Raw genomic sequence first — 8,896 nt, 5'->3', positions numbered from 1 at the left:
ATCATAAAACACACAACACTGTTCCTCAGTAAAACATTAATAGTATTGAATGATGTTTAATGTTTTAAATTATTACTTGATATTATTGAATATGCCTGTAAAAGATGCGTTAACAGCGGCATGTACCTTCGCTTCTTCACCGAATACATGGGTTTGTTACCTTCACTGAAAATGGCTAATGTTCTTTATATATTTATGTACATTTATTCTTATATTTTCATGGCTATATAACACACATACTACTGTGTTAATATCTTTAGAAGAAAGAAACATTGCCTCCCACACCCATTGAGGTAGCCCTATAGTCAAACTATGCTCTCTTTAAAAACTGTATATTCATCCGTAAAGATATAATATGGACATTAACACGAAAGAAAATACTATTGGCTCAGCACTTTTAATGAACGTCTGAAAAATGTGAAATATATTTTAGAGTTCATAGCATTGGAGAATATAGGAAAGAAACAGATTATAAATATTATACTTTCTAAACCGTTTGCATCTATTTTTAAACCAGTGCGTGAATACTGCATTGCACTGACTGCACACATCTGTCTGTGAAATGAGAGGATGTACACGTTTATGAGAAACATATACCTATAATGAGCAAATCGAAACACAATTATTTTATCATTTATTTTACAAATGCTATTAACCAGCACTTAGAGTCTGCAAATATGGTGATTTAAATCGTGCAAGATTCGAAGATTTATACAATAAATGCAACTTGTAAGTAGTTTTTGGGAACAAGTTTGCACGTAAAATTGGATGAAAAACGAGTCAAAGTAAGTATTTGTCTATCATCTCATTGTTTAATGTAACTATTTATGACTATACTCTCTCACGCTCTCAATCTCTTTCCTCCTCATCCTCCTATACACATGCAGGCTTAATTCTTTGTAGCGATTCAAAATAGGGGCTCTCAATGGGGGGCAGTGAAGAAATTCAAAAATGTATAGAAACATTTTTGCGAATGAAATAACGTTATATGAATATATGTTCATATATACCATTAAAGTATAGCAAGTCACATTATTACATTGACTATTATAATTTGACTAAGGTTTTGAAAGCAAATTTTGTGCATAAATATTTTACGTACTGTATGCTATACATGAAGACCAACGTGCTTGTCCGTATTCCTACGCAAAAATCATGCGAAAATCTCGCTGTAAAACTTTCTATGTAACTGGAGATTTTGAGAAGTGTTAAAACAAAATTATATGCAAGCAACAGACGACGAAGCATCTGATAAAAGAAATGCACTCACTAAACACATATTACCCAAGGGTAGCAGTTGACCAAAACTAATAATAAATCTTGATGATTGTAATTTCCCCACTCATCCACCCATAATATTACCCACCAAGGGCGATACACTCATGCCGTCTGTACAGTTGAGACCGCTCCGTTGGCTAGTGGTTAGAGCGTCCGCATCGGATGCGGGAGGTCGCGGGTTCGAACCGAGGCCGAGTCATACCAAAGACTTACAAAAATGGTACTAACAGCTGTCTCGCTTGGCACTCAGCATTAGGAGCCTGTGTTAGGTCTTGTCGGCCTGGTGTCAGGATAATGTCACTTGGTGGAACTTCATGCTACATGTCTACGGCATGATGCCTCAGTGCTAGACATCACTATAAACTGTCACACTGCAGACATCGTAGCGACATGACTGAAAATTATTAGAGCTATCTAAATCACACCCACACACAGTTGAGATGAGCAACTGTTACTGTAATTGCCATTTTTGTGTATTTAATCTTGGAGCCCTGTTTGATTAACTGGGAGATGATCAAACAGAGCTTGCAATGACTGTAAACAGCATTACAAATAAACTATTCAGGCCTTCATGGACATAAAAAGTCAAATTATTAATGAGTATGTCTTAAAAGTATAACTTTTTGTATTCATTTGAATGTATGTACATTGACAGATTACCCACTTAGCATACAAAGCACATGCTTATGGCACCAGCCCAATAGGGGCACAAGAAATAAATATAATTATTTGCTGATGATAAAAATGAATGAATTATATTACCATTTCGATCTGCATGTACGAGTATTTTTATTTGGAATAGTGTCAGGAATGTTATTTTCCAGTCTTTTTCAGCTACCGATATTTGTGGGGTTTTATTTATTTCACATTTAGTAGTGGGGGGGTGGGGTACTATAATATTTTTACTGATGAGGGCCCTGGAAGACCTTAATCTGGCAATTGTTATGTATTATCATTCTCTCTTCCTCAATATGACACAAATAAGATGCCGTAATAATGGAAACATCATTATATGGATTACAAATCAAATTATACAACATTATCATTTATTATACGAGCCAGATGACTACTGATTAAAGTAGTGCTCACAGTGTAGTAAAATAAAACCTCGTTGGATTCCCCGTTGTCCTATTCACATTCTGGAATAGATAATGCATCCTTTAATGACTAGTTAATGATGCTTTCCTTGTTAATTAATCATTTACCCATCGTTTGCAACCACGAAAACATAGGAAACTAGATACATGGGCACAACACCCAACACACCGACCACCAACCTTGCAGGTACAATACCAACCTTTGATAGAGTCCATGGAATATTTCAGTTTGTATTGGATCCACAGCGAATGGAATTTATTTTTGGAGTGGCGAGACATTTTTTACAGGTAACAGACCTGAATATCCATGCATGCCATAACCGCATAGTGACCCTCCTCTGTGACATGCTCATTTGTATACTTTGGAGCTGTTTGACTTGATAAACGCCCACAGTGATGTCACGCAGGTAATCAACTGATATCCTGGGGACTTCATTCAGTTTCCAAGTGGACGCATCCATCTAGAAGTACAATTTGTGATTATTCAGCAACTTGTTCTCTTGAACCAGGATTTAAACGCTATTCGGCTACATACATTGATTCATTTTCAAGCTAAAAAAGGTAGAAATAGTCATCATCGGATAAGGAATAAGGAACATAAAAGTTCAGATACGGCTTTGTTTTAATTGGCTCACGCAAATTTGGCAAAAGTGATTTAATATCTGTTCTTGAAAAGTTTTCAAATTCTTGTTGCAGTGATAGATCGCAGGGATTCATTTGTGAAGTAGGAGATTCGCAAATGGAATTGGCAACATCTACTATTTGACGCTTTATAAATACTACACTCAGCCAAAGACTGGCTTATGGCACATTTTGGGACATTAACAAGACGGCTATGATGCCCATATGGTCTTTTACATACAATACAATGTCTGTGAGATTTTGATGTCGATGGAATTTAAAGTTGAATTTACTGTGTGCCTTTCGAGGCAACATCTGAAGTGTTTTAGACCATTCACAGAATTTTAATATCTAACATAGTCTCCTAAAGTCTCATTTGTTTTGTGCTTTTCATACATTTGCAAGTATTAACTGTGGCAGTCATATTTCGTCTATAATGATACAAAGAGCCTGCGAATTTCATATAATCAGTTCTTTGAGGAAACAAATTGGCTTATTATGCAATAATTGTTATGTTTTGTTTATATCACAAATTTTTGTGTCATCCATTATGCCATGTTACATCATAAAATTATTTCAGAATTGTTTTGGTCTGAAGATACTGTATACCCCCCCCCCCATGTTTGTTTCCACTATAAAAACAATAGGTAGATGGACATTATTTTGGTATTATTATTAATGATGTTATTATTATTATTATTAGTAGTAGTAGTAGTAGTAGTAGTAGTATGTTCATGTATTCGTATTTGTTTATAGTTCAACAAAGTATTATTTTAATAGTTTTGGTCGTCGGTAAGTGACCACATGTGGTCCTTTGTAAGCCTCATTCTGACGATCAAATAAGTTACAAATGGACAAACGAGTCGCACCATCTTGTCATGTGTGAAGCATCAGAGTGGTTTATTGTTTCGAATTATCCGGTTGTTTGTTGTTTGTAGTCTTAGCATTGTATCGGAATAGTTAACTTCGGTCGATGAACCTAGTATTTCGTAGTTTATTTCATAGCCTGATCCACAGTGTTGTTGATATTTTACCCTCATTGAACCGTATTATTAATCCTAGCATTTTGCTGAGCACATCCTCGTTTCAACGAATACTTTTTATGGAATCACATAAGCCTTCAAAGGTTCTATTGCATGCTTAGGATTGCATCTGGTAGATAAGACATACTGATGTCAAGTTTCAAATTTTCTTGCAATCTAACTCGGATATCCACGAATATTTGATTTGTCCGATTACTCCAGCGTTAACACCGATCGTGGGATGCACATTGTTAGGAACTGCAAAATTCGGTGTAGTTTCTTCTATGTCCTTTGCTTTCCGCATCGTCAATTGATCTGATTGATATGTGGGATGATCTATTCAAAAGTGTAGCCTTCACATACGTATGTTTCCGTCCCATTCTGTTGCACTTTGCTTTTCTAAGGAATTGAAGATAAACTGGCTCGTTAAAAGCTAAGTTCATTTGAGAACATAATTCTGAAGCTTTAAATGTTTTCTTCAGAGGCTGGGTGAAGTGAAGCTAGGACAAAAGCAAGAGAAAAAAATGCTTTTAGGATTAAAATGATAAGTAAATGACTACAAACTGCTGATTTTATGCAATATAACGTTGGTTAGTCAGTGTGTGTTCCTCTGTTAAACGATATGGGAATAAAAGAATGTTTACAATAAATGGATGTTGCTTGCATCTGGACAAATGAAAGAAACTACACGTATCTGTTTTACTCTGTACGGTTGTCTTACACAAGGTTGTAAGGAATGTCGGTGAATTTGTATACTAATTTTTCGGATATGGCTGATTGGACATCTTAGAGTTTTTATTGATTGTATAGCCAACATAATTTGTTTCGCGAGTTAAAGGGTATATTCTCTCTTTTATAGTTATATAGGTTGTATAGGTCACTCACATGTGTAGGTCTTTCTTTATTTGTAATTCAACAGATGCGAATATAATGTATGCAGCTATCACTAGCTTAAGGCAGTCAAGTATCAAAATATTTGTTATTTTTATTTTTTATTCGATGCTGCTATTTTCGTTCTTGGTCGCTGAAAACAGTCTGAACAGTATAGTCAGTCTCAATGTTTCTCTCCACCGAAACACTTTTTAATATCGACTTAACTGACTCTCGCCCACAAACAATATTTCAACCGAAGAGTTTTTTTAATGTAGAACCGAGATGAAGAGAAATCAATATAACATTATTCATTATCGAAGTGTGAGACTTAAAAAATAGAAATTGTATGATTTTAGCATCAATTAAGCAAGCTAGTTCATTCTGTGTACGATATGCATGTAGACAAATGCACACACACACACACACACTCACACACACACACACATACATATAACGATTTACGCTCACATAAGGACATTTATGGGAGGTGTGATTGGGTATAGAATTTCCCGCCAGATTTGTCGTGTAACGCGCTGTCAAGGGCCAATATATTTACAGTTTTTAATCACGTGTTCTGCGCATCCAATCGCAATGCTTTCACACCGGCTGTGCGCGGAGTGATTCTCCCTGCTAGGGACTTTGACGACAGTTGAGCTAATTTCCTTTTGGGGTGCGGACGCGTTTTCTTTTCTGGTAGAAATATTTCCCCGTTGTTATCGGTTCACGTTGTTAGAATTTCGTTTCTAGGAATTTTGACCACGACGAAACGTCCTGAAAGTTAAGTATTTATTTATATTAAATAGTTTCCATTCTACAAATTCTGTTAACCTTTTATTTGTTGAAAAAAGAAATAGGTGATCGATTACGTCCTGATATATATATATATATATATATATATATATATATATATATATATATATATATATATATATATTATATTCGGCGCTATTCTAGAATTTATATGCATGGGGTTGGGAGCAGAATATTCGACACAATTATCAGGCTCGATCTCTCTGTCGTACGCAAAATTAAACCAGAAAACCATAAAGCTATATGTAGATGTACTTCCCATTGTCTCTTGCATAAATTTATTTCATCAACATACGTACCTAACAGTGATTCATCAGTCTATTGTCCTTGGTTAACTATTCAAATACTTTTGAGCAGGATTTGCAAACGACTCGTGTTTGTTTTATTTCAATTGGTTCCGTACCACTAGCTTGTGTTTTCCAGCTGGTTCCGTACCACTGGATTGTGTTTTAAGCCAGCTGGTTCCGTACCACTGGATTTTATTATTACCAGTTGATTCCGTATCACTGGCATGTGTTTACCAGTTGGTTCCTTACGTTTTACGTTTGCTACGATTTTCATGCTTGACTTACTTTGGTCCCGCACCTCACTATTTGACACTTGATTAGTCATTTTTGCCTTCTGCTTCCACCACTTTGCTCCAGGTTAATGGGCCATGTGTTGCTCAGTTCGTTTAGGACCACTGACCTGGGAAATGTTCTGCTGCCACTGGACTTATGTTGCATTCCGCACCTCAAAACAATGACCAATAATTTTCATAATGTTCAAATTTTGTTCGGTTTTTCATTTTCTTTCTTACTACTACCAAGTTTATGCCTCATCTCACTGCAGTGAACAGTGATGTTCATAATATTACAATAAGGGTTATGCATTTGCAAAGAGTGCTATGTAGTAATACCACTGAAATATATGTAATTGTCAACATTTATGGCATTCCTAACCGAATGAACCCTACAAAGAAAGCTGCGTATTCGTCGCAAATGGGAGTACAGAGAGCCAGACCATCAAGGTCCAAAATCCAAGAGGCGGTGAACAGGCCGAGAAAGAAGGCACCATTGCGAATACCAACGGCCGCCAACCCTGAAGGGTATCGGATGGATCCCCATCTTCTTAATGTTATAACCTAAGAGGGTCTCCGACAGGCTCACCACCCAAGTTACAAAGAAGATCAATAACAAATTTGATCAGCTGGTAGCTATGCTCAGGCCGTCCACGGAAAATACTCCACAAACTCGATTTCAACTTCAAACCTCCGTAACAACAGACAGCATATCAGAAGTATCCATGGTTTCTCGCGCTATTATGGAAACAACGGATTCACTTACAGATACAGCTGTGGATACATGTAATATTGTCAAAATCGTTTCTACTTCCGGGGGGCTCTCACAATCACAGTTTGTAAGCTCGTCGATCACATCATTCACTCTAATCCATGATAAAGTTAAGGCGAACATATGGGCAGGCTCATACATTGATTTTCCTACCCTCCTGAGTAACTCGCAGGATGCCAGTTTCAAATTTCAGTTAGATACGCACAGTACTGGTCATGAACTGAGCATTGTCTCAAACATTAGGAATGTCGAACTCACAACATGACCGTGTATTCTTGCTTGCAGCAGGTTTATCACTGTCCTGTGTGCAAAAGATACCCTAGTTAGTACCTCTCTTTCCCACCGCATAGAAACGGTCCTTAAACTTAAGGAGAGACACGCAGATTGGAGGTATTATGATGAAAACTTAAGAGAATTGGTTGCAACGGGGGAAGCTAAATGGGGTACCACGCATCTAGAACTCTACATGAAGGCTGTTCTACAGTCGGGTCATAACAACAACGCAAATACCAATCCCTCACAAATTACAAACATAAAGGATCGGAAGGGAGTTTGTTTTATTTACCACAAAAGAGGTGGCTGTTCATCGGAATTTTCCAGTTGCCAGATATTTGAGACCTTTAGCAATTTTTTTCAATGCACAGCGAATAAAAAGTTATCTATAACACATATGACACATTTTTGACGATTTTTTTAATACTAGATGCAACTCGTGTCCAATACCAGCATAAGGACGATCGCTTCCTGACTGTATGTGCAGACATCGGCGATCCTATGGCTGCGGATAAAACATTTGTACCGTCAACAACCATCACGTACCTCTGATACGAATTAGATTCCGTGAAAATGGAGGTTCGCTTTCCCACGGACAAACTAGAAAATGAAAAGAACTTATAAAATTATATCTGGCTCTAAATAAAATTACTCTCAAGAAGTTGCAATCCATCATAGGATCTTTTAACTTTGCTTGCGCAGTAGTTTTGCCGAGACGAGATTTTCTTAGGCGACTACGCAACCTGACAAATGGTATCTCAAAATCGCATCACCACATTAGACTAAGAAAAAAATAAAAGAAGATTTAAGGGCCTGGCAAAAACTTTTAATGGCTGATCTTTATTCTTACCTGAAATTTGGCTGACTTCTGACACGTTGGACCTGTACACAGATGTTTCTGCCTCTTTCGGAAAAGGTGCGATCCTAGGCACACACTATTTCTGTGGCATTTGGGATGAGACATGGGCATATTAAAATATAAAGCTTCTAGAATTCTACCCCATCCTTCTGGCCGTTGAGGTCTGGGGAGAACACTTATCAAATAAATGTATATATTTCCACACTGACTATCAAGCCTTAGTTGAAATAATAAAAAAGCAATCCTCTAAGGACACAAAAAATCATACATTTCATTCGTAAATTTGTACTAGCTTGCCTTAAATATATCTTGGTCAGGGCAAAACACATCCCGGATATACGCAACAGACTCGCCGATGTCCTTTCTCGCCAACAGGTTTCGAGTTTCCACACCATGGCTCACACCCTCATCGCATTCCGCTTCTTCCATCCTTGCCCAGCTAGAGAGCACTCTTGACCATTTGCTTAAAAGCATCCTACACCCAGCTACACAAACCACATACAAGAAGGATTGGACGCTATATAAAGAGTTCACATCAGATGCTTTGACCGAGTTATCTCTCCCAGTTTCAATAACCAATTTCGTCCTTTTCATAGCACACTTAATCAACAAGAAATATGCAGCATCATCGATATCCACTTTTATTTCTGCAGTTGGATATGTGCACTAACTGAACTGAACGGCTTCGCACACCTTTCATCTTTCCTTATTCAAAAACTCATTCAAACCATT

This window comes from Sinohyriopsis cumingii, chromosome 8 (assembly GCF_028554795.1).
Source record: "Sinohyriopsis cumingii isolate HCF-2022 chromosome 8, ASM2855479v2, whole genome shotgun sequence".
Taxonomy (NCBI): Eukaryota; Metazoa; Mollusca; class Bivalvia; order Unionida; family Unionidae; genus Sinohyriopsis; species Sinohyriopsis cumingii.
This window is presented reverse-complemented; position numbering follows the sequence as displayed.